Source organism: Amblyomma maculatum, chromosome 7, assembly GCF_055883805.1.
Source record: "Amblyomma maculatum isolate TAMU_Amacu chromosome 7, ASM5588380v1, whole genome shotgun sequence".
Taxonomy (NCBI): Eukaryota; Metazoa; Arthropoda; class Arachnida; order Ixodida; family Ixodidae; genus Amblyomma; species Amblyomma maculatum.
This window is the reverse complement of record NC_139350.1, coordinates 27,621,732-27,647,649: the sequence shown is the minus strand read 5'-3', so window position 1 is coordinate 27,647,649 and position 25,918 is coordinate 27,621,732. Positions and strand designations below refer to the sequence as shown.

Below are 25,918 nucleotides of genomic sequence, written 5' to 3'. Positions count from 1 at the left end.
CAGAATCAAGCATTCGCAGTGCATTTGTGCCGCCATCCTTAGCGGTAGGGCCTTCAGAGACGGAAATACCGAGCTTAAGAATGAGGAATTTTCGCGTAGTAGCAATCGCACAATAAAGTTATCACCGGCATGCTTTTTGGCGTTATGCTCAAGAACTAAGGTATCCGATGTTATATGATCTGATCTTCTATATGTTACTGAAATCCATCTCAAGCACACCACACACAAAGCTATAAAGACGCAACTAAAATAGCGATATATGCGGTTATGAATCGGCCTTCAAAATACCAAGTGAAAAGACCTTACAAAGGTGTGGATCGTTCCCTTTCAGCTCGCAGTCACATGGGTGGCCATCTTATGTTGTGCGCTTCGTGTGCCTCCCTCAACACTACCAATCAGCCTGCTGTCTGCTGGTTGCGCGCGGTGGCGACAAGCAATTCTAAAATAAGGGTCTATATTATCTCGACGTCATACATTCTTTGGTATCAAGCATGTGGCCTCAATCAGAAGCAAAATGTGATGCTGCGTCCTAACGTTTTCGCCTTGCTTGTAAGCGCCGGCTTTAATAATATATTGCAGTAGTCTACAGTCCTTCTGTTTGATTTATTTGCGTGTAAGGTGAAAGAGGGTCATTATTTCGCCTCAAACCACGCGTTTCGGCTTTGCATGCTCGGAAAAACGGAGTCCCTTTTTCGCACAGGCATCGTGGAATGAGTCGGCTGTTGCCGTCCAAGCTGATTTGCCTGGTCGACATATTGCTGCATGCTGCAAACATAGCCTCGGACGTTATGCTGGTTGCGGCCGTGATGGGCTGCTCCCAGGATCCCGTGGGAACTGCGGAGGAAGAAACCGCCCACTGCCAGGTGGTCTCGCTTGTTGCAGCTATCATGAGCATGCTGTACCAAGGCGCGGTCGTGGCGTAAGTATCCTGCCCTTTGAAGACGGCGGTCGGTTTGGAGAAATTAACTTCCCTGAAAACCTCAGGGTACGGGCGAACGCATTTACTTCGCTATTCACATGTTCAGGAGGGGTTTAAGTGGTCCATTTTAAATAGCATTCGAGACGTTGCTACTAATAGCTATTGCTTGGATAGTTGCTACTATAATCGATGCTAATAACCTAGTCCCTGAAGACATTAACTGTTTATAGTATTATCAGTAACAGGTGTAAATATAATTACATTGCTTGTGCTAGCAACTCTCATTAGTAGTTATAAAATATTAGATTTACTGGTTTTAAACTAAAAGTGAGCAGAGCATTGGACAACGGGTCTCCATGCCCTTAAAGCTATTCTGCTGAGAGCCTCACCCATTGTGTATTTTTAACGGTACCCACGTCACAATCCTAACGCATCTTCCCGGTGAAAGACGGGCGCATTTTTCAAGAGTCTACCCGAAACTCTACACCGGAGGGAACACTACGCACGTTTCAGTTAATTTTTTTTATTCGAAGACTTGCATGTAGCATTTAATCGGGCTGTCTTTAACTTAAAGTAAGTCGTCTAGAATATTTTCTTCAACAAATGGAAAAAATCTCCGGCTCTTAATGTTGTCCATTAGCCACAAGTGCAGGTCTTGCTCCCTCGTTGCTGACAGTCTAGCCTCTTGTAGGTGTCTGTTCTTGACGGGCTGCATTCCTGGGAATGTTCATAAACGGTGGCGAAGATCCATCTTAGCGGACGGGCTTGCACACTTAGGGCGTGTGCTCGGCACTGCATCTTCTTGAGAGCCCCATCGGCACGTCACCGAAGGGGTAAAGGCCGCCCCATCTCTAATCCTTGTAAGGGACACCTCTTCCATTCTCGTTAGGTTATGAGGGAGGGGATACGTGCACGGTGGAATGAGGGCATGTTCACTGTTTCTGACAACAGATACCAAGATTGGGAGAGTGCAGCGGGGATCAAATAGGAGGCATGTGGGTGAGGCACTCGGGTTAGTTGCTTGGCTGTAAGGGTGTCGGTTTTTTGTAATCAATATTCTTGGCGTCCATTGAATCCAATGTACCTGAATGCGTTTGTCGTTTTCTTATTTAGAGCATGTATATCCTGAGTAATTCTTAGTTTTTGTGTAAATCCATTGAGTTGTTTAATAGCCGCTAGAGAGTCAGCGTAAATGTGAGCTTCGATTATAGACGATATGGCATTATAGCCTCCATTACATTGCGGATGACATACAGCTCCATCGCAAGTTAGTCCGGTTGGTCCGTTACATACTCCTGATGTGTGAATGACTCTGCATGTGTGGGGCCGGTAGTTGCAGTTCTTCTACCACTGAATGACTGATGCGCCTGTACAAGCTATACATATTCCGTGACTTATATATCAATCACTGCACGCGTTGCCTTTGCTTTACGATGGAGCTTGGTAGCCTTATTTGCAGTAATTTCTGTCTAGGCCCAGGCAGGTGGGTCTGTTATATTCGCTGTCTGTGCTGTCGCCTCATTGTACACGGCTGCAACAGCCGCAGCATAGTTTCTTTTTAAATTTCTTGTTTTTTCTCTCCGCTGAAATACTTTAAGTACATTCAGATTTTCACACACCTTCAAGCCTAGATAATAAGAGTTTCAACCTTTCTAGGTAGGTACCGAAGTCAAAACATCTTATTTCGTGTGATATGAGGATAGAAGCTAACTAATACTTTTTGCGTATAGCCGAGCTACTATGGTACGTTTAGGACCCAGTGGAAGGCTTAAGTGTACTTTCGTTTGAGGGCTTCATGCCTGCCTAGTAATGAACACTTCTGTTTATTTAACATTGATAGAACCGTTTCGTCGTTTGGAATGGTTTACATGTCCGAGTTTACGCGCTTGAAGTCATATATTTATAGCAATCGGCCCTGCTTTTTCTTCTGCGCCAGCAAAGATAATGGCCTGATGTACAGGGAGTAGCTTGCATGCTGTCGGGTCGGTCGTGCGCAACCCTGGAGCCTCATAGGAGAGGGGGGGGGGCAGCATAGCCTTCTCTCTTGCCAGAAAACCGAGCATAAAATCAGTTCCTATATTTAGAACCAAGCTATATGTAACCAAGATATTAAAAAAGAATATTCTATCTTATGTAACCAAGTGTTTAATAAAGAAAGGCTATTCTAGCTTATTGCAACCTAATATTTACTCTTGAGAGTCACGGCTCTGGTCCGCAATATTTCCTTTCTTTATCAGTTAAACCATCATTGTTGGATAATTAGCTGACATTTGCAATTATTGGCATTAGTAATGGAGTGTCAGTGCGAAAGTCAGAGATCGCTCTGGAAACCACCTAATTGATATTTTTTCGCAGAGGCGCTGTCAATGTAGAGCCTTTTTTCCCTGCCTCGAATGGTTGCAGCCAGATTTAAAAAAAAAAAAGAAAGCTTCTACGTACCACTTCCGCGTAATCCCAAGAGTCGTCTTGGGGGTTAAGATACACTTCTGTACAGAGGGCTGCCTCTTGTAGTGCTTTGAATGAGCAATTGAATGGATATACGATGCCGTAGCTTGTGACTTGGTTGCTCTGTTTAGGGCCAGCAGATAACGATGCGACAAGGAACCTTGGCGAAAATATTGTAGCCATCTTTTATTCAAGACGATCTAGAGCTTTTAGTTTACACTTCTTTTAGTCAAGGAAATTTTCTGGTCTAAACTGCCTAATGCTTAGTAAAGAAATAGTTCTTGAAATAAAACATACTGTAAACTATAGGTGACGCGACCTAAACAATCCTGGGTTACTTTCACTGAGCAAACACATTCAGTCTTTTTTTTTCTTAAAATCCTGGTTACATTTTGCAGGCATACGTAGTAAAACGGCGCATGCAGGTCCTGTTCGGGTGTAGCCAAGAGGGAGGGGAGTTTAGAGGAATTTTAGATGGGGCAAACACGATTATAGGTAGGGTAGCAAGTGAGCTACCGCTTGTAGGCTGTGTAATTATTATTTTCTTTTTTTTTACGCCAGAGCCAATCTTATTGACATTAAACCGCCGCAGAGTCATGAATAGAAGACATCGTTCAATTGTTCTTTTCGAAGGCAATATATAAGGACAACAGAACGCTCATATGTTCATATACAGAAAGAGAGGTAGAAAAATTAGAGGTAGAAGTGAATATCGCTACTTTTTCATAATAGCGTCATTATCAATAGGTGACATGACCTATATTACGTCATGTCATTGCGAACCAAGGCCACATACGGCTTAAGACCAGCAACGCATTGCGCGACGATTATTAGCCGACGGTAGAATGTATGGTACTGGGGCCACGCGCTCGCTAATAAAAGTTGGAGGCCACGGAATTGCGAGTTTAAGGACTAGCCCGGCAAAAAACACATAGGGAGCGTACAGAACCTCTAAACGGTAGTTCGTTCTCTACACATCGAAGAACTGACCGATTAATGTGTGCGGGTCTCTCCCGTGCAAGTAAACCAGGAGCTTGCGCCTTTTGGTCCTACCTTTGCGATACGCACTAGTTTGGCGATTCAGAGTTCATCATTGGAGAGCGTGAATATTTCTTCATAGATCTGCCACATCGGGAGCAAAAATCGAGCTAATAGGCTGCGGCACACCAACCAAATTTTTATGAGAGAAACCCATGTTTCGGTGGCCATTCAGACCTTTTTTACGTTGGTGCTGATTGTGGGAAGGAATTGATGCACTTCCACTACACTGGAGAAGGAAGTTTCAAGCGTATGATTCCCCAAAACAGGGTAAACAAATGATGGGTAATTGCGGGCCGGCAAGGGCCTACCCCGAGATCTCGCAAACGCCATGTACATACGTCGACAGAAGGATGCCTCAGGATTATTATAGTTAATGTTGCTGAGGGTGTCATTTAAGTATGATTTTTTTTTTTTGATTTTCTGGCTGAAGAGAGTGGTTTAGTTGTCAACAACCTTAGAGCGCTCAATGTAGATGATATGGTCGGGATCCTAAAAATTTTCCGCGATGGCACGGCGCTGTCAGCTAAAAATTTGGAAATTTTTTTTTTTTGTCCCGGCGAAGCCTTTTTGGGAAGATCATTTCGTTGAGGTCATCGGCGGAACAGCTGAGCATGAAGACAATTCCGCGTGTGGCTCCTTCACTGCACTGAAGCGCCTCATGGTTGACGACGGCTTTTGAAGAACTCTTATTTCCTACTTGCTAAAAGGGATAGGTCAAGCTTTCTTGTGTGTCTTGAATATTCGAGATAGTGATGGAATGCATTAAGTTTTGGTAACCTGGGTAGCTTTGTTTTGTTTCGCCTAGAATGACCGCATATTTTTCGTAATGCCGTCTGCCAAAGCGGCTACCGAATCCCATACCCCCCTCCCCTCTTTACGTTTTCACCTACCTTCCCCCCAATTTTACTTCCTGGGGAAACTCCTGAGCAGTTTCTCGTTAGAGCGTTTAATGAGCGAACTGTCGGGCACCCTCAGCCCGCAAGCTCGTAGCGCGCAATCCGATAAAGACGAAGAGATACCGAAGGCCTTAGCATGCATTGAAGAAAAACAGAAAATTCTGAAGGATACGTTACATCGCACTAGTGAATCCAAGTAAAAAATAAAACCTCAAAGCGAACTCACTTCTTGTTTCGTGGTATCTTCTAAAAGCCTGTGCCGAGACTCGGTGTTCTCGTGAGGCATACATTTGTGTCCGCCGATACAGGGAGAACAAGAATGGCTGTAAGACAAACTGGCTTGTGAAAGCTTGTCGCATTGTATCAAAGCAATTTTTCTCCATTTTGTTCGTCCATGCTGCGAAATAAAAAACTACGTGTTTTACATCGCTGATAGTGCCTAATTTACCCGTTCAAGACAGAAGATATACCGTAAATTAGCGACTGATTGCCATTATCCTTTGCTGCTCTTTTGTGCTACAGCTGACATTATCGGTGAATTTTTTTATACACGTATCTAATTATACCTGCATTTTTGTAGACGTTACTTCTCGGAGGCGTCAAGTTTTTATTGGCTGGTTGATAATTGAATAGGGAGAAACATTTTTTCTCTGTGCAACAGTGTTTTTTGCTTACTGCAGTGATAAGCCAGCCGATGATCTCAAAACAAATTGTGGTTGGCCTGCATTGTAGACAGCCGCGCCACGAGGCCCTTTGCCCTCACGGAGGGCGGAGCTGTTATTGTATGCTAGACATAGCCAGAAATACTGGATAGGATCATTTTGACGTGTGGAGTTGTTTGCGAGCGCCATTTGCGGGGGGATATCAAAAAACGTCACCTTAATAGAGATATCCATCCATTCTCCTTATTAACGATTGCAGTCTTCGGCGTGATCGCCAGAAATGCACGTCTTTTGCCTTTTTTGACAGTCATGATTGATTCGCCCAGGCACCAGCAAAAGTTGAAGGCAGGGTCTTCAGTGCATTCCCACCAATACAATCGCAATATTATATTAACATATTTACGTTTGCTTTTTAGTTACTATCAAAAATGCGTTCTGTCCGTCTTTTGTGGCGCTCTTAACTAATGTGCACAGGGGCACAACAAACTAAAAAGTGAGATTTCACTTTGCATCGGAAGGCGCTGCCATTGCTAATATTATCATCACAGCTGTACCTTACAATATTCCGCAGTTGTCTCAAAATCATACAGAATGAATAAGTAATCATGACATGGAAAGAATGAGAAATAAAATACAGGTGTCGCCTCTATGGACACTTTTCGGAACCAAACCATTGGGACAAGCCAAGTCGATCATGCGCGCATATTTTCCCTATGCTACGCTAATGTAAACTTCTAAGTAGCGCTCGAGGGTTCCCCGTCCCTCCTAATTTCACGTCTGAATCGTGTGGTTGGAGAAATGTTTCATTTAAAACTTTAATCGCTTTTCGAAGTTGGTGTACCTTTGCTGCCCTACGAATATGAATTTAGCAAGGCATATCTATGTTATTGATTTTTTTTCGCTATCAGCAAATATTAGGCAACTCCGTGGTATTGTGTCGACCATGCAGAATCAAGGCCCATTCACTGTCCGCACGACGCTGTTCTCAGCATTTCTCTCACTGTCTACATTTGCTGGGAGTGATTTCGCTTGCCAGTTTGTTTTCATTCAGAAACAAAAGCATCTGATGTACCCGCTACTCAGATATGAAAGCGAAAAATCCGACAAAATTAAGCACGGAATAGTGAAGTCCCCAGCAAACATCGTCCCTTCAGGATTTCCTCGACTTTAAAGGAAACAATTTTTCTTTCTTTTTGAACTTGTTGGCAGCGTGTTGAGTAATAGCGACGTGCAGTCGGCATACTCCGATCTGGCTGTTCTTTACCGGAGCTTTCCTCTCCCCAGGACGTATTGCTACCGCCTGAAAGTGGTGGCTCCTTGGAAGCCCCCATGCTACGTTTCTTTCATCGTGTCCTGGCTGCGCGAGGCTCTGCGGAAGATGCTGCACCAGGATCAGGCAGCTGATGACTCACAGACGCCGACTGACACGTTGGCAGTGGAGTACACGCTGTGTGCTGACGAGGTAAAAAAAAAGAGCGCCGGTCTATAGGAGCCAGACAAAGGCGGCGAACAGGGAAGTTCTCTTCCCGCAATTTCCCAATTTTAGAAAACTTTGATGAAGGAATTCGTGATTTTTTATAAAATTTGAAAACTGAAATTTTGTAATTTTCTTTTTTTTTCAAACTTCGCGGTGCTTTAATAATCTGGATGAAATAAACATCTTAGCCATTTCTTTGCGTAAATAAGGATATTTTTGATTATGCCGTAGAAGTTACTCTCGCGAAGGCGGAATCAAAATGATACTAATGCTGCTGCTGATAATCATGATCATACAGCGAAAACTGTTCAGCGGGTAAACACAGTAGGTTCGGGATGCAGCTGACAAAAGCTTTCCACGCAACGTCACTGCATTGCTCACGATGTTTTACATAGCTGTTCTTGCCTTCAGTGCTCAAGACGTCGCTTGGCCGTTTCAACTAGCTTGATCTTCTCGCTTGTGTCATGCACTCCACGGCGCAGTCCGATTGCTATTTCCAGCATGTGCTATCGACAACAACATGCGCCATAGCCTGTTGCCTGATGTTAGAGGCGAAGTTCCTGCCGACGTCACTTCAGTCTGCCTTTCTACCAAGGTTATAGATCGCTTATCAAACCGTTGCTGTACATTTTCTCCCAATTTGGCACTATTTATTTATTTACTTTTTTCATTTGCGAGAGGCTTGCACAATCACTGACAAAACACAGAAGCAGGAGTAACGTATACAGAACCTAAAAAAGCTAGTGAGGGGACAAAAGACTCAAGTACATATTTAAGAAAAAAACGCGACTTATATTTTTTCCGATATAATTTCTATAAAGACTCAGTTCATAGATTGTTTGTTTCCAAATTAAAGGGAGTACAATTTAATTGGCTAAATTTTGGTAGTAATAGCTCGTGCACTTTTTAATGACAACCTTTTTTTTTTAACGACATTACTTCGTTTCTGCACTGCAGACTGAGAAGTTCATCTGATCGAAGGCTCCGAAATCAGCCGGACACCCGCCCGCTTAATTAACTTATGTAGAACAATCCTAGTAGCCGTTTTCGATATTCTGAGCCAAAGAAGCGGAAATTAAAATTTCCCAGCACGAACGATGCTATGACATCTACAACAAGCTCTAGCTGCGTTTATGTGTGAAAGCCGCACCGATGGCTATGAGGCGCACCGTACTGATTGATCGATAGCCTTTATTTCACAAAATAGAAAATTATTCGGGGGTCCACCTTACTTCAGTATAGCAGTGGATACCGCTGCCACCTTGACTTCGTGGATGAGGTTGCACTGATCTTAATGATTACTAATGTATAGTGCTGATTTTTGCTACCCAGACAATGCGCGTGTTGTTAATGACTACAGCCCCTCGACATGTGGAAGATTGTCCGGCGATTACCCCACTAGGGTCATGTACAAGAGTATTGGTTATGGAAAAAGTGTGTGCCTACACACCATTTTAGAGAGCAGGGCTGCCGCCATTTTCCTTGTTCTGCCGCTTCTTAAGTCCCGGCAGAGTTGGGCTATAGGTAGGATACAACTTTTATTGGTCGTCCGGTCGCGTCACCTTGGTCGACGCAGAAGGTGATAACTGCTTTCTCTGCCCTTGGAAGTAGAGGCGCTGGCGATCGTTTTTTTAGAGAGGTGAGAGCCACCACAGCGTGCCTTCTCGTTTCTTGAGTAAACAGAGCTAGGTATCGACGTGTACCACATCGTGGTTAACTTTACGGCGTTTTCGCTAATGTTACAATAGCGGTTTACGGGTACCGCTTGAAATTCTTGCGCATGCGTTCGTGGATTTAAAATTCCACTATGCTGCTTTTGATGTATATATAAAGAGAGGTCTTGTCAGGCTTTACATTTGGGTCCGCAGGTGGGCTCATTCGCTGTAGAATTACACGTCTTGATTTTGCGTTTTGTAGTCGGGGCTACTGAGATGATACATGTGTTAATTTTAAGTCGTCAAAGGTGTTAACTAATACGTCTTCTAGCCGCAGGTTGGTGGTGCACAGAGGAAGCCCCAACGATGCTTTTTATGCACATCCTAGGAAGGTCTTACCTTGGTTTTACTCCTTTTTATTCATTCTGTGCTAGGATAAAACCGCGGGGTAAATGCTGCTTACACGGATGATTAGTGACTGAAAAATACTAAGCGAGTCTTCTCTCGTGCTCTTCTTCCTCCTGGCCATGCACCGGATAATACTGGATATGTGCGGGGTCGTCATCAGCGTCATAATTACTTTCAGGGCGCTCTTAGATCCGTATCTTCCTGGCCTAGTGGGTACGCTATCCTTCTAGAAGGAATTCTGCTCAGCCAGGGCTGGTGCAGTGCTGTATTTTATAGGCTCCAATGAACGGAAATGTTTATGTTCATGGCTGTGGCTGATGTTTCACAGGGGACGTTTTCTTTGTGCATCGCAATCTCATGATGGGAATGCTTGCGCACAGCTTTGATTGGAATAAATCCACTTTGCATGGGTGACGAAGATGTACACTTTCTTCCAGTGGCAGGCATTCATGCCAATAATGGGCCAAGGATGTTCAGCGCACTCTACGAAGTTTTCACTAGTACTAATGCGTATGTATTCGTCCTGACCAGGCTTGAATGTCTTTAGAGAGGCCTACTTTCCAGATGTCCTGCTTTTGGCCCATTGTGCAACGCATTAAAAATTTCCTACCTGGGGCTCTTAGGCACAACAAGAAGCGGCGCAGTCCTATTGGTCACGAGGTTCTTCTTCACGAGGATAGCGTTGCTAAGGCGAAGGACGACAAATGACACCTGAATACAGCGCGAGGGGAAGAGATCTTTCTTTCTAGGTAATCGGTTAGGTCTTTAAACACGGGTCCTGTTCGCTGCTGTTCTGCGAAACTGCTGGCACTTACCGGTCCCAAAAGGCGTCCTTGTCGTCTTCTTTCGCTGGAGCATCGACGGGAGCTCGGGATAAGCAGCCTGCGTCAGAATATTTGCGGCAAGACTTGTAGACTACAGTCACATTCAAATCTTGAAAATATGGGCTCCATCGGTCATGGTAGGAGGGGTCTTTCAAATTTGCCAATCAGTCGAGCTCGTGGTGATCGCTTATTACCTTGGATGGTCGATTGTACAGGTACGGGCGGAACTTTTAAGTGGCCCCATTGATTGCGAGGCACTCCTTGTCGATCGTTGAGTAATTGGATTCGGGTTTTGAGGGGGACATGCTACAGTAGGCGATAACTTTCTCCTGTCCGACACTCTTCTGAACGTGGAAGGCGCCTAGGCGCACACTGCTAGCGTTGGTGTGAATTTCGGTATAAAAGTTTTCATCAAGGTGGCCTAGGACAGGAGGGGACTGTAGGCGGCGCTTACGTTCGCCGAAGGCTTCTGCTTGCGGCGCTTCGCATTTAAAGAGTACTAAGTCAGTTTGTGTAAACTTCGTCAATGGTTAGTCGATGTGTAAACTGTTCATAATAAATCATCGATAGAAAGCGCACAGCCCCAGGAATCTATGCAGAGCTTTCTTGTCGGCAGGCGGTGGAAACTTCGGTCGCAGCTATTTTTTCTGGGCCTGGTGAACACCATGCTTGCTAAAGATGTGACCAAAAAATCACAGTTCCTCGTGGGCGAAGTGGCACTTCCTGCTTTCAACGTTAGCCCTGCGAATCCTGTCTTGTCTCTATCGGGGTAGTGATACTTTGATGCCGAACGTGGGCTGCCTGGATAGGTTATGTGCATCGTCTTCGGGTTGGCCATGAAGGCGAAGACATCTCGGTTGTCAGCTCATCGAGGAAAGCGGTCGTCGTGCCACGTTTAAAATGCTGGCATTCTTCAGTGAAGTTCATCATCAGTACCTTAGCCTGTCCTCCTCAAATATGGGCTCTACCTCCTGCGATACCAAGCATTCTTTCCAAAAGCGACTGGGCGCTTCCTTCGGCGGCGCTTTCGGCGGTGTCGATGCCTGCGTTGCACACGCAGGCGACGGCGCTTGATCGAGGTGGCATGGTCAAGTCTCCGTCGAGGATGTTTGGAGCGATGTGATGCGTCGATATTGTCTGGAAGGTATGAAGTTGTCCTACTATACCTTGATGAGCTTAGAGCGAAGGTCGATGATCGCCCGATGTTTACTGAGAAAACTCATACCAAGAATAACGTCTCGCGAGCAGATATGTGGGACCACGAAGCTCCTAGCATAAGTACGCCCATTCACAGTCACTTGCGGTGCATAGCCCAGTTGGCGTAATAAGGTTACCGCCAGTTGTGCGGATTTGCTGTCTATGCCAAGTGGTTGTCACTTTCTTGAGCTGTGCGGCGAACGCTCCACTGATGACAGAATAATCGGCTCCGGTATCCACTAAGGCGGTAACCCTGCGTGTTCATGCCCTCGTATTGCATGTTGGCTTCGGTGTTTGATCTCTAATTCGTCATGTGCTGAGGTCGTGGTTGCCGGCGCACACAGTTGTCACTTCACTGGGCGCCGGTGTCAACTTGGAATCTGGTCGTGCTCTCAGCAAAGTCGTCGTGTGGTGCTCCGGTGCAATGGTTGCCTCGTCATCACTCGTCGTCGGCGGCGTAGGATCTTCGCATTTTCGTCGTTGGGCAACCTCACATGCAAAGGTTGCTTTCTTCAGTTTCCCCTACTGGTGCTAGGTGCCCTCCTCGCAAGTAACTTCGGTCTGGCGACGCAAATCGAATACTGTACAGGGATGGGGAGCGGTACCAGCGGCTTGGTGACTCCGCCCTGCGCAAGTAGTCAGTTTTTTCTGGCCTTTCGCCAGGACGAGGTCGTGGGCCGTCGATGGCGAAGCCACGCATGCCGATGCGTCTACACGGACAGCGGCGTAAAAATATTCTGAGAGCCCTGTGGAAGCTACACTGCAGAAATGCGAAAGCCTAGAGTTGCTGGTGCACACAGTGCGACACGTTGGTCGCATTATAAATTAAATGCACCGTCATAATTGCTAATGTCGTCATTGTCATTATCACTAATTGCAGCATCATTGGCATCGCTGCCATCATCCCCACGGTAGACAAGGAGAATTATGATATCCGTTTTACAATCTAGGGCGTGGGGCAGTTGGTTAAAACGCTCGGCTGCATATGCAAGGGATGTTGGTTCGATTCCGGGAACAGGCAGGACTTATTTATTGTTAACTATCTTTCTTGCGCTAGACAAGAATTATTAGCGTGGGTAATTTAGGTTTCGGGTGATGGCGTCCTTTCGCTGACACCAATAGTGTGACTAGACGGACGCCGACACTATAAGTCATTTAAGGCTCTCACCCTAAAATGTGGCCGGCCTCATCGCAACGGAACCGCAGCGGGCGGTTGTTGGCTGTCCTCCAAGCGTCGCACTTCTGGGGCTTGAGGGTCATTTGTAGTCTTAGCGGCTGGGGGCTATGGGGTGGTGTTCTGGAGCTGCTTGTTCGCGTCGAGGGGGCTTGGATGGTCGCGTCGGGGTGGAGTGCACCGGTGTAGTTCATGGCTTGGGCTTCAACTTCAATGGATGATGACGGAGAGCCAAGTGCATGCTGAACATCTTCACAGACAATGTCCGCAAGCGTCGCTATTTGGAGCTGTTAGGACGATGGGAGGAGTCGTCGCAGTTCTTCGCGGACGATATCGCGAATAAGTTCCCGTAGGTTACCTCCGCTTGTTGGTGAGGCGTCATGGAGAAGGACTGAAGCGGCCGGTTGTACTGGCGGTTTCGGTCGTCCAATACTCTATTAATGCTCGCTGCTTCTTAGGTGAATTCCACCACGGCTTTCGGTGGATGACGAAAGAGACCGGCAAAAATCTGGTCTTTTTCAACGCACATGAGGAAGTCGACATTGTTCTCCTCGGTCATGTTGGGATTGGCGCAGAGGAAGAGACATTTCATCTCTTCAACATAATACACCTTTAGAAAAAAAAGAGTGCCGAGGTCATGTTGTGGTTCTGCTGAGCAGACTCAACATGTCATCTTGAATTCGTGTTGGGATCATGCAGGGCGGTTGTGGGCAGACTATTAGGCATAGGTAAATTTCAACGAAAAAGGAACCAACTTGCTGGTGTTGATCATTCTCAACATTATTTCTAGATATTTTCGTATTGAGCCCATGTTGAAGTTGTTGGGTTGATTCAACACAAGAATATTTCTCCTGGCTACAAAAACTAATTAAGTACCGTTTGCCGAAGCAGTCTTCACAGGCGTTCAACACTGATGCAGCCTATATCTCATTATCTGCCCTATCCAGTCGTGGAGATTTTTAGATAAATGATGCTGCGCACTCGAACACATTACAAACTCATACACTTCTAATTATTCCGCGCCAACACTCGCATGTTACACAGCATGGAGCAGATTGGGACAGAACAATGCAATAGAGAGCAACGAGAACGGTGTTTTTTACACAAGATATATCTCAAATACATCCATGTATACCCTCCACAAAGGTTTATCGATCTGTGCAGGTTGTGAACTGCAGATATGCGAAATTACATAAAATATCCCTGTGAAAGGTAATTATTTTTGTTGCAGTACAAGCAATCAATTCCACATTAGACATTATTTTAACTGAGCGCCTTCATTTCTTTGCCGGCAATAAGAATCAAGCGATTATTTAGAGCTGTTTTGTGTTCTTCAGAAAGTGGCGCCAACTGTCGCAACATATGCCTTACTTCAGGAAGTTCTTCGGAAAGTGGTGCCTAACTATAACAACACATGTTTACTTCTCGGAACTTACGTTTACCCTTATCTTCGTGCGTGTATGCCGTATATTGCACGCCCTTTTAAATATTTGCCAAAGGAGCCCATTTTCATCTTTTAGCGAATGAATTATTAGTGTACATTTGCTGTTTATACGTCCTTTAAACCCATAACAGAAAATCAACCTAAATCCCTCAACATAAACTATGCTGGGTAAGCTGAACCGAAATTTCGGTCAGCAATAACTCAGTACATTCAATATCTTTGGGTTCATGTTGGTTTTCTGTCGATTCAACTCGTGCTCAGCAAGGCGTCAACACCAGCCCAAAATTATATTTTTTGGAAGGACAGGACAGACTCATTTGGGAATTGAATTCTGGGTGGAAGGTTTGTCTGGGATCTTTTTTTTCTGACGACATTTGCGAAAACTATCACAAACTCCCTCTTAAATTTTTGCGCATCCTTCTAAAAGTCTCATGATTTTCAAACCGGATTCGGCCAGAATCTTGAAGAGCAAAGTAGACTTGCCTTGTCTTCGTTTCCTTCCAGGCGTTTTACGTTGACACACGTTCAAACGGGTCGAGCTAGTCTCCTGCATTCTTCATTCGGTTGCCCTTGGAAGCAGGGGGGGCTCACGGGTCTTGGCGAAAAGCAAAGGTGGTCTCTTCGAACAATGGCATCATCGGAGGTATTTCATGATGACAGGATTCAGCACCTCCATCAGATGTCACGTAGCGGTGACAAGGACGTTTGCGGAATAAACTCATTCGCTGAAATAAACTCTTTATTGGGCTTACTTTCGCCCTAAAAAAACTCAGAAATCGGCGGCGGCAATAGCAGCAAGCGTGCTCGCCGATCGTCGACCTACAAATGACCCCTTTACAGGTTTCAATGCTTAATTTACAGGTGGCGAAGAAACATCTAGATCAAGCCGTGAATGGTGACTAGCATAACCTGGAACATTGTAGAAGTACATGCGAATGGCTGGAATCTTAAGAAAACATCTCGACGCATCTTCCACAACAAAGAAACGATAAAGTTGCGTGCCGTCACTGCGAACAGGAACAAAGAATACGGAATCGACCCATGCGCTAAAATCAGTCATAAGACTGCATGCCGGTGTCTTTCGAAAAAGAACAAAGAAAACTCCGAAGGGTTCGTGGCAATTCACATTTACTTTAATGTGAAGGTGAAGCACGCCAGTGCCCTAAAAGCACACAATAAATTTTAATTTTTTCCCGCTCACTTCTAAGCACACAATTTGAACCCTTATCTTTATACACATAGCTTAAATAAATTAGGTTTTCACTAATTTGGATCAAAACTGAATTTCACTTCCAAAGAACCAAATCCAAACTTTGCATGTTGACATTGGTCAACAATTATCATTATATGAGGTAATAATTTGAGAGAGTTGCTGCAGCTTACACGCGAACTGTAAATTAGAACGTCATAGGTAGCGCTTCAGAATATACCCAGAAGGAGCGTTTTGTTCTCGTTCAAGCGAAAATGGTTGGTTTCGAAAATATACCACGCGTAAAATAGGACGTGAATGTGACAATCACAGGTATGGTACTGGTTGCTGTGTTTTACCGCCAGGCCCACCTTGAAAATATCTCTCCCGAGGTACACTACTTTTGTAACCGTTGTTGCTCTTTTCTAAGCCCACTTTTCTACTTCAAACAATTCAGCTTAAAACGAAACGCGCCTTACTATCAGATATGAAACACTAGATACGTTGAAAAGAGCTCCAGTGTCAGTAATGGATATTAAATTTGTCCTAGAATCTTAAATTAGCACGTAACAAAGTCATGACATTCTCTTAAGTATGCGTGTTGTGAATGTATGCAGGCAATTGAGAAAAGATATAAAAGCAGAATAGTGCGAAACCACCAGTTTGTAGTTTCCTTATGTCATTTTTACGTGCTTTGATAGAAAGCGAGGGTCTGAAGAAAACTGAGAGATTTTTTAAATGACAACAGAAAATTCAGCCGGTTTGTAAGAAGCAAAGATATATATTACAATTATTTTGCGAGAGAGCAGCTAGCAAGAAGATGCGGAAGAAATTGAAAAAAAAAAAGAAACTAAAAAAGGCATTTAAAAGGTGGCTATTCAAGAGAAGTGCCGGAATTCGAGATTAGTGAAAATGTCCAAAGTGCAGCAGAAATAGATTACAATTAAGTTTCAGCGACACAGAATACGTCCGTCCTAGGAACTGGCTACATTACATGCGATGTACCATATAGGGGTGCAACGCGAAAGCTTGCGGGACAAGTCATCTAAGTTAATATTCAAAGTAAATAGCTTTGAAACAATTGTATCAAGCTATCATTTCACTAAACCACTGATTTTGTTGCTCACATGCCTTAAACGAGGTGCGAAAGAGCCTGTGAACGTCTGGATCCTGTAGTGGCAGCTCTTCTGAAGACTTGGACATAGTTAAGGACATTGTGTGTTGTCATTTTGATCTTGGAGGTTTAAATGAGTGGGGCTTGTAGATGCTGGCTGCTCCATTTACAGCACAACACTGCAACTTGACAGCTTACATTCAGTGAACATAAATTACCAAAAAGTCATGAGCAGGGCAGTTGGAACGCGAAGGGAACTTGAATATGGGCAAGGCCTCGTGACGCTTCAATGAGGCCGCCTACGCTCACCCGCATTATAGGTCCCACATTGGCAGTAATGGCAGCTGGACGACGTGCGTGCCGACATGACAGCCACTAAAAAAATTGTAGGCGCGTGCAATAGCAAGGTGGGCTTTATGCAGAAAAACAACACCCAGACCACTTTGGACTGCCCTCGCAAAACCTGTTCAAGTCCCGCATCAGCCGAAATGGGGCTGGAAAATGTGCGCGTGCGCATGTTAGCCAAATGGGTCCCTTGCAGAGAATTTCAAAGCATGTGCGAAAGCAAGGTGAGCTTTAGACACAAAAAATATCTAGCTCTATTGGGTCTGCCGACCGAAAACCGCTGCAGGTACTTTTCGCGGGAAAATTACCGCGAGCACAAATGGGGCTGCCAATGAAATCCCCTTGTAGGTTTACATTTGCCGTAGAGGGCCTGCACCCACCGGAGTGTCCGAACTACTGTGCGTGTTCTTTGTATTCTGTATACGTGTTAAACATTACCTAAATTATCGCTTTAGATATTTTTATAACAATTATAGGCATGTTAAGTTGGTTACGAAATTTTATGCCTTTCGTTCACGTGTTTACCTAAATTGCACCAAAATAACAGAAGATGGCAAAAGGGTAACTGTTGCTCCCAAGTGGTCACCCTGGACAGTCTAAAACTCTCCATAAACTACTGATGTTCAGAACACGCAACTTATCTGCCTGAACTAGGTGCAACATGAAGTGAGTAAGAATACATTTATCATACTTAGAACGAATGTCCAAAGTTCTTGAAGAATTAGATGCAGTTTCTTACCCTACAGGACGTGTGTGTATAACAGCGACTTGAATTCTGACTGGCTAAGACAAAAACATATTGTTGCAGAATACCTGAATGCACTTGCAACTGCTGGAATTGAAGCACTGATAATCCTTCATATTCGCAATAAACTTTAGGCGCTAAACTAGCCTCTGCCTGCCATAACATCAACGTGTGCCTAGATGATAATGTCTTATCTTTTTTTATCAAGCAAGAAATGAGTTGCCATTTCTTTGTTGGTTCCTCTATATACCAAAATCAGTGGCAAAGATGCAGGGTGAACGTCTCAGACCTTTTTAAAAAATAGAAAACTCATGGACGTGGCTATTACAACACTAGGAATATTTACTTTATAGTGTGCCGGTAGGTTATCATTAGGACTCGTTTGTTTCGTCATTTGTCAGATTAGAGTCCTGCAAGAAGACAGTTTCGGTTAAATACAGGATGTAGCGAAAGAAACCGAAAAAAAATGCCTTAGTGGCTCGTAAAAGGCGGGAAAAAGTTCGGAGAAAAAAAGCTTCGCGCTAACAATACATAACATAGCGTGGCAGAAATAAAGGCTGTGGGGGAAGTAGCCACTAGCGCCAGGCCCCGCGACAGGCTCCGTCTCGGTGCTTGTCATTGGTGCGCCTCCCCTGCAGAGCCGGGATGGACGACACGCATAGCATTGGTCCGGGAACGTCACGACGCGCTGCGACGAGTTGTCGCACAGCGGTTCCCGCCGGCAGCGTCTCCTAATGTAGCCGCATTCTTCCAGAAAATCCCCCGCGCGGCTTCTTGCTCCGCGCTTATAAAGCTTCGCCACCACGATCCATCAGATTCCACGAAACTGGAATGACGCCTTTACTGCCCTTCACGGTAACCTGTGGCTTCCGCAGGCCTACATATGTACAAAGAATGTGTGGTTCAGTTATAGGGCTACCAATGAATTATCATCGGCCGCCTATTTCAATAATGCGGGAGAGCCCGAATTTGGCTGACCCCCTTATAACCTGAATCGGTGCCATGCGTTTATTGGAGGGGTTAATGCTAACCAAATGGGAGCCTTCATCCAGAAGTAACCAAAATCTACCCGAAGTAGGGCCTTCAGAAGGAATTGGCGGGACGTGCACATTTCGCAATGCGGGAGGAATGTGGGCAATCCTACAATAGCTGTCTGCATCGGTCTCAAGTTGGATCGAACTAGGCAATTGTCGGCAACCCACGTAAGGCCTACGTCGGCCCCCGTTTAAAGGGGCAATAAAGAGAAAAATGAAGTGGGCTTGCATCGATAGAATGCTAGTTCCTGGTTAAAAAAAAGCCACTCTTACTGAAAACAGAGCTGTTATAAGGTAGTAAACAGGTATCGCCGCCACAGCCAAAACGCCCGAGGCTCGCAACTACAAATCACGTGACGCGCAAGGAATCCCGGAGGCTGACAATTGCGAATTACGTTGACCGGTTGAATGCGGTTGTCGGTTTTGTCTCAATAACATGCTTTTATCACACGTAAACGAGGCAGAAAGACAAAGAGACAATGTAAATATTGCAAGGCAAATAAAAATATACTCATTTATTCCGCTTGTCGGTAGATACCGCTAGCATGTCAGCTAACACGGCTCTACAGGTATCCACTTCAGTTTCGATTATGTACTGGCTCAGACACTTCGTGCGTGCTCGGATGGTTCGGTTTGAGCCTGCAGCGCCTGAAATACGAACTCGGAGCAGCAAATGCGCCTACCCTAAGTGCGTATTGAATGAAGATCATGACTCGGCACGCACCTGCGCAGTATTCTCCGCTCCCCGCGCGCCAGCAATCACGGAGTCTCCTCTTGCGTCATAGTGTGCGTCATCCTACCCTACTACGTAGTAGGAGGAAACAGTTTGAATTCGAACGGCAGGAACAAAAAATAACTCAACTTCTTATCGCAATATCTCAGCAATAATTCGACTTTTTGCTGCTATGCAATGACAGTATCACCAAAAGCCGTTTATTAGATTTTGATAGCATATTTGGGTGTCTTTAGTGTCCCTTTAAGACCCTACATACAGCTAACCCGTGTCCGACATGTCATTTCGTCCGCTGAGCTAATATTCGTGTAATGTGTCACAGTTGAAAAACTTCGATAGAAACATGTGACTAAACTTCGCTTTTGCAGTAAAAAGTCTGAGGAATGTTTTTTTTTTGCATTTACTGGTTTGTGGTATTAGTGGATTAGCAATGGTCAGCTCATTCACAATATTTGTTGGGGTTACCTCGGTTTAAACTTTTGTGCTCTTGCGTTCTGCATGTGATATTACCATAAATGTAATCGACTGCAAGTTCGGGTCAAACTGGACCACAATACGCCCACAGAGACGCCGATTACTTCTGTTATATGAATCGCGCGGACAGGAAAAATAATCCATGCCTTCTCTGTCTAGGTGGCATGGGTTAGACAGGCACCACTATGCCTTCGTTAAACTGAAGGTTGATATTCGCCACTTTCACATCACTGATTTGGAAAATGAGAACCGTCCTAGGTGGCGGGGCTATTGACTGTGTGCTAATATACCTCAAAACGTCGAGGCTAATTGTCATGCACATTCTTACGTAGGCATGCCATACTTCGTTCGAGATCTCCCACCAACCACCTGGCATCGGTGCAACGAGGCGACTCCGAGCCGAGATCACTCTCTTTTCGACGGTGTACGAGGACGACAGCGACGCTTAAGACCTCACCAGGCTGCTGCTCTCAAGACACCCACGAAATTTGGTCACTGTGGCCGTTTGGCTTGTTTTAGGACTCAGCAGTGTTTGTGAAGTGATTCAGTGTACTTTGTAGGTTTTTGTTTTTGCAATAAAAGGCAGTTTGGGTGTCATTTTTTAGTCCGAGAACAAACCACGAGGGAGGAATGCAAAAGGCGCCCACTGAATGAAAAAAAAAACATTTTTCTCCGTTCTAAATAGTTTCATCCTTCTTGAAATCATTCCGGTCACCGGACTAATCTGTAGCTGAATTTCTTTAAACGCGATGAGGCTCAAACATTAACTCCATGGATGAAAAAAAAAAAAACGAAGACTGTAAGGACATATGATTCCAGTGTTTCTCTACGCACCAAATATTTTGAACTCGCTACAAGCCCCGTAGAGTACAGTCACTGACAGGAGCAACGCAGCTACGCTGGCATTGCAGAAAGGCTTCACCATTTGTTAATTTGCATCTGGTTGAAAACTTGACTGATGTTTCCTCTTCTTTCCTATATTCCTTTTGGAATATTTGTTCGCTTCTAAAGAAGTAAAATTATGAAATTATGTTAAAAGTGGTTTGCTAGGTGGCATGAAGAAATAGAGGTTAAATAGAAAAGTTTTTTTTAGTCGATATTTATTGCCTCAGGGAATAAGTAGAGTATGAGATGAAGGATGAATAAAAGATTAAATGAATGGAAAAACGTTGACTGATTTTATGAAGTCCATAAGTGAGCGATGATGAGGTCCCTGCGTCCAAGTGACGTATGAGGCAGGATTGGTTGCTGAAAGACCAGCTATTCTCAGGTGCCGGATTCGTGTTGGCTTGAGTGTTCGGCAGTCCCGCAGCAAGTGGTGGATGTCGGCTTCGACATCTTCGTTGTTGCAGATCGGGCATCCTGGGCGAGAATATAAGTGTTGGAAGTATGACCACGTCCTAGTTACAGCTGGTGTAAGGGCAACACCGACCCGGATCCTACTAAGCGCAACCTCCTCTGCACGGGTGAGACCGCGGGGAAGGGATATCGCACACGGAGGGATAAGCGCACATGTGCGGCGCCGGAGGTGCTCCTTTCTTGACAAAAGGAGGGTAGCGTCGTCGACTTTGAGAAGCCGTGGGATTGATGCGTCTTGGTTCACGAGGCGAGTTGCAAAATCAGCTTGACTTTGGGAAAGCAGCAGATCCCGTGGGACCCACTCAATGCGTATTGATTGTGGGATGCGCGCCGCAAGCTGGTGGATGTCCTGGCAAATTTTAGGGCAGCGGCTGACACGTCGGAGCTGACGCACTGCTTGAAGTGAGTCAGTGAGGATGACAACGTGGGCTGTAGGGAGCATGGTTATAGAAGTCACGGAGCAGAGTGCCTCTTGAACTGCCACAAGCTCAGCGCAGAAAGATGTAAGTGGTTCCGAAAGCTGAAACGTAGTTGTCTGATTCAGGCTTGGTCTCAGTGGACAGTAGATTGCCGTTTTGGCTTCACAGCCTTGCAGGTTTCCATCTACGTACACTACTATGGAATCTTGTGGCAGGTGAGTATCTTGCTCTTCAAATTTCTGGCGTAGCAACGATGCCGAGTTGGCAGACGTCGGTCTGCGGATGTCAGTTGGCTTGTTGTCTCCTAACTGTATAAATTTCCAGGAAGGGAGAACTGGCGCAGGTGGCTGAAGAATAATGTGTGACGTTGCATACGCCCTCAGTGCTTGAGTGGAATGTGACAAAGTGGCCTTGAGTCTGCGAGCATCACGGCGCTGCTGCACCAGTTCATCGATGGTGTTGAGCTGCGCATTCTCCTGTAACGCTACGACCGGTGTGATTCGTGGAAGGCATGTTATGATCCTCATAGCTTCTCGATTTACGGCTTCAAGGCGATCCCATTGTGCCCTTGTAAGATGCTGGAACTGGGCCTGATAAATAATACGTGGCTTTAGAACCGCCCTCACTAACTTGCGTGCAACCGACGAGCCAGCGCCACCCATTTTAGGTGCAATTCTTCTTATTAAACTCATAGTTTGAAGTGCTTGCTTTTTTGCCTCAGAAAGCCAAGCAGTCGCCAAGCAGTTCTTCTGCATCACATTGGGCCATGAAAGGCGTCACTTGATGGTGGAGAAGGAAACTTTCTAAAGGCAAATTTTTACGATCGAAATAAACAGCGAGACCTAACTCGTGCCAGCCCCTAGAGGTAAAGTTACCAGAACAATGCAGTGGCGGCTATATTCCTTTCCTATGTGCATGTTCCAGTACCTGAAACGGAAAGTATACTTAGCCAAAGGCATCGCATAAGCTACTGTTCTGCCATCATTCCTATATCCCCAATATCTCATCTTGACGGCTTGTACGTGGCAGCGAATCTACTTCCTAAACCACTGCTTGCTAACGATTTACAAATTCCTTAAACGTCATGGCTAGTACGAATAAGTGTTGTGAACATCATCCTATAGATGTCATCTTTACACCCGCGGGAACGGTAGCGCATCCAATCATCACGTTACTCACTCCTCCGCAAAATTCTCTTTCCTTCTCTCCCTCATACAGAGACAGGAAAAATCCCCTAGCTCTATAATATACCCAAGTACCAGGTCTAATTTCCGGCACACCTAACAAATTTGCCATAATAGACCTAAGCCCCCCATTAAAGGAGCAGAATGCACAGCTCACAACCGGAGCTACAGCTAAGCATCATAACTGCGCCTTGAAGATCACCGCGGCCCGAATGTGCCCGGTCATCAGAGCATCACATTTGGGCCGCCTTAAGCTAAGGCAAGATATCATCCGTTATATGTGTTCCTTCCACCTTGCTGAGAATAAAATTATTTCAGTCTTCTGGCAGCTCTCGTTATGTCTGCTTCGTGCTGATAGATGTCGGGTTCCGTTGCTGCGCTTCACAATACCTTGGCCAAGTCGATGCCTTTCTACAGGAGAGAATTGTGCTGGCGAGTGAAGGGGCGCGGAGTTGGAGCATGAACAAAACTGTGTGTATTTACATTTTAGATGGATTAGAAAAAGCCCCCTTATGAAGAACTAAGAACACGAACTTCCGTACACACTCGTAGTTTTAGAGTTCGTGTTTTATAGGCTCCCAAGGTGAAAGACGGGCCCATAGTCAAAGGAGTGTCCTGATCACTTCAATATCGCGCACTTGCACACACTTTCCCGCCTGATGACACGCCCCTAAAGGGCCCGAACTTGGTGGTGAGGAGAAAGTCTTTGAGGCTGTGAAGATGGCAGCGCAAGAAGCGCATGATTTCGGCCGGTGGCCTACATTATGGGTGCACACCTGTGTCGAAGCAGCCAATGTGCGCCATCGGCACGCAAAGGAAAAAATATTGCCGGAAACGGCCCCTTTTTCCTCCGTCTGACTACGCAGCAGGAAGAATGCTGGCGTGGCCGCCTTGGCGGTACCGACCTGTGCGGAGTCACTTGAGCCATTTTCTTCTCGACTTCCTGCTCGTTGACCTGAGTCGATGACTGGCCAAACAACACCGGGTTCTTCTTCGGCTATTCTGAGATGGCTGCTTCAAGTCGCGTCTCGCCGTTGCCGTCCTCCATATCTTTCAGCTTTATGACTCCGGGCTCCTGCCTACATGGTCCGAGGTGGCTGCTTCCCTGCTCGACTCATTACTGCCGTCTTTACAGCTCCTTCGTAGCCGGGAAACTCGCTATCAGCTAATGGTCGGAATTAGTCACTGAATTGAGATGGGATTGCCTTATCCTCATGGCCTGGCTTGAAAGAGAGCATCTGCACATGCAACACTAACAAAGGAAAGCATAGATGAAAGTACGCTACCCTATTGTCAATAAGTGTGTCTCCAGAGTATTGTTCAACAATAGGCCATAGGCAATCAAACCTTTGCTACTTCGTTTTGAAGATAAATATCAAGAACTAGGAATATTACATGCTCTCCCTGATATTGCATTGAGACACGGTCCACTGCCGCCGTGGTATAGCCTTTCTGTTGCTTGTGATTTCACACTAACTCATTTTCGTAAACAGACACCACCCCATGAACACATCCTGCAAGAATTTCTAGCTCTTTCAGAAAAATATTGCCATGTGCCTAGCGCCGCGCCGCCGCCGTGCTTAGTGCCGACGATGACGAAGCGGTTGTTGGTTCGAGAGGCGCGCTGGGGCTGGACTTTGTTATCGGAGCTTGAAGCCGATCTTATTATCGGGTCCTCGTCGACGTGTACCTTCACTGCTCCCTGTGACTTGAGTCGTGACACTGGTGGAGATTCCATTGTTGATCCCTTCTCCTGTGGACGACTCTCGTGACCACTCCTGTTCATCGGGCAAGCCGGCGGCTCCGAGGCTTTCCCCCTGAGGCTTTCCCTCTTGATGAAGAGCCCCTAGCTTCCACTCTAGCTATGACAACACCGCGCGCACATACCACGACTGTCCCTTCCACCTCTTCGTCCTTCTCATCCTTCAGACCACAAGTACCTCTAAGCCATTTCACGGTGAGCAGTTTGAAGATGCTGTAGATTGGCTAGCTCCCTACAAAATGATCGCGACCTTTAACGGCTGGGACGACGGTGCAAAAATGCGGAACGTCTACTTCAGCCTTAAAGAGGCTGCTTGGACATGGCTTGAAAACCACGAGGCCACATTCTCTACGTGGCCGGTCTTCCGTAGCCAGCTCCTCGGTACGTACGCCAACCATGACCGCCGGGAGAACGCGGAGCATGTCCTTACCTCTCAAGCCCAGCTTCCGAACAAAGGGTTCGCAATGTATGTTGAAGACGTCATGCGTTTCTGCCATCGCGCCGACCTGTTCATGAGTGAGTGAAGAAAGGAAGGTTCGACACCTGATGCGCGGGGTCAAAGACCAGCTTTTTTCCGGCCTCAAGCGGGACCCGCCCACTACCGTCGCATTGTTTCTGGCTGAAGCTGTGAATATGGAGATACTGCTACAGCAGCATTGCAGCGAGTATGCTTGGCCACTGAATTCCCTCCCCTCACTACCGCCGACTGACCGCACCGACTACAATCCCGGGGCAGATCTGAGACCACTTCGTGACCTTATTCGCACTGTGGTTCGCGAGGAGCGGCAGCAATTTCACGGAACATTTCCTCTTGGCACGGCTTCCCTGGGAAGCGTCATCCGTAAGGAGATCCAGAACGCACTCACGCCACCGATAAGTCCAGTCGTTCAACCGCCGCCCCAGGGCCTCACTCAGTCGATGACTTATGCTGAAGTCACACGCCGCCCAGCCCTCCTACACAAAAATTTTCTATGGTCAGCTATAGAAAATCCTTTGTATGGCCGGCTATAGAAATGTGGCCCAAATAGCTATCCGCTTCTATGGCTGTCTTTAGGTTTTTGTATAGCCTGTTCTATAGAAGTCCTTAACCTGTTCTATGGACTTATGGCTCCCTATGTACTGCAGTCTTTAGCATTTTCTATGGTCAGGTATAAACTTTTATGGTCAGCTATAGAAAATTCTTTGTATGGTCGGCTATAGATATTTGGCCCAGAAAGCTATAGCCGTTCCTATGGTAGTCTTTAGGCTTATCTATAGTCTGTTCTATAGAAGTCTTTAACCTATTTTATAGACTTATGGTTCCCTATGTACTGCAATCTTTACCATTATCTATGTTCAGGTATAAACATTTATGGTCAGCCATAGACAATCGCTTGTATTGTGGGCGAGATATATTTGGGCCAAAAAGCTATAGCCTG

General features: G+C 45.7%; 1 long non-coding RNA gene across 2 annotated transcripts; it reads left to right on the top strand.

The window, feature by feature from the left end:
• Positions 1–705: 705 nt before the first annotated feature.
• Positions 706–20,819, top strand: LOC146182866 (uncharacterized). 2 transcript variants are annotated; one of them, XR_014708435.1, is made up of 2 exons: positions 706–919; positions 20,109–20,819. It is a non-coding gene; the product is annotated as an uncharacterized LOC146182866 (long non-coding RNA). The 2 variants fall into 2 exon arrangements; XR_014708434.1 differs by lacking the exon at positions 706–919 and adding an exon at positions 7,296–7,425.
• The last annotated feature ends 5,099 nt before the right edge of the window (positions 20,820–25,918 follow it).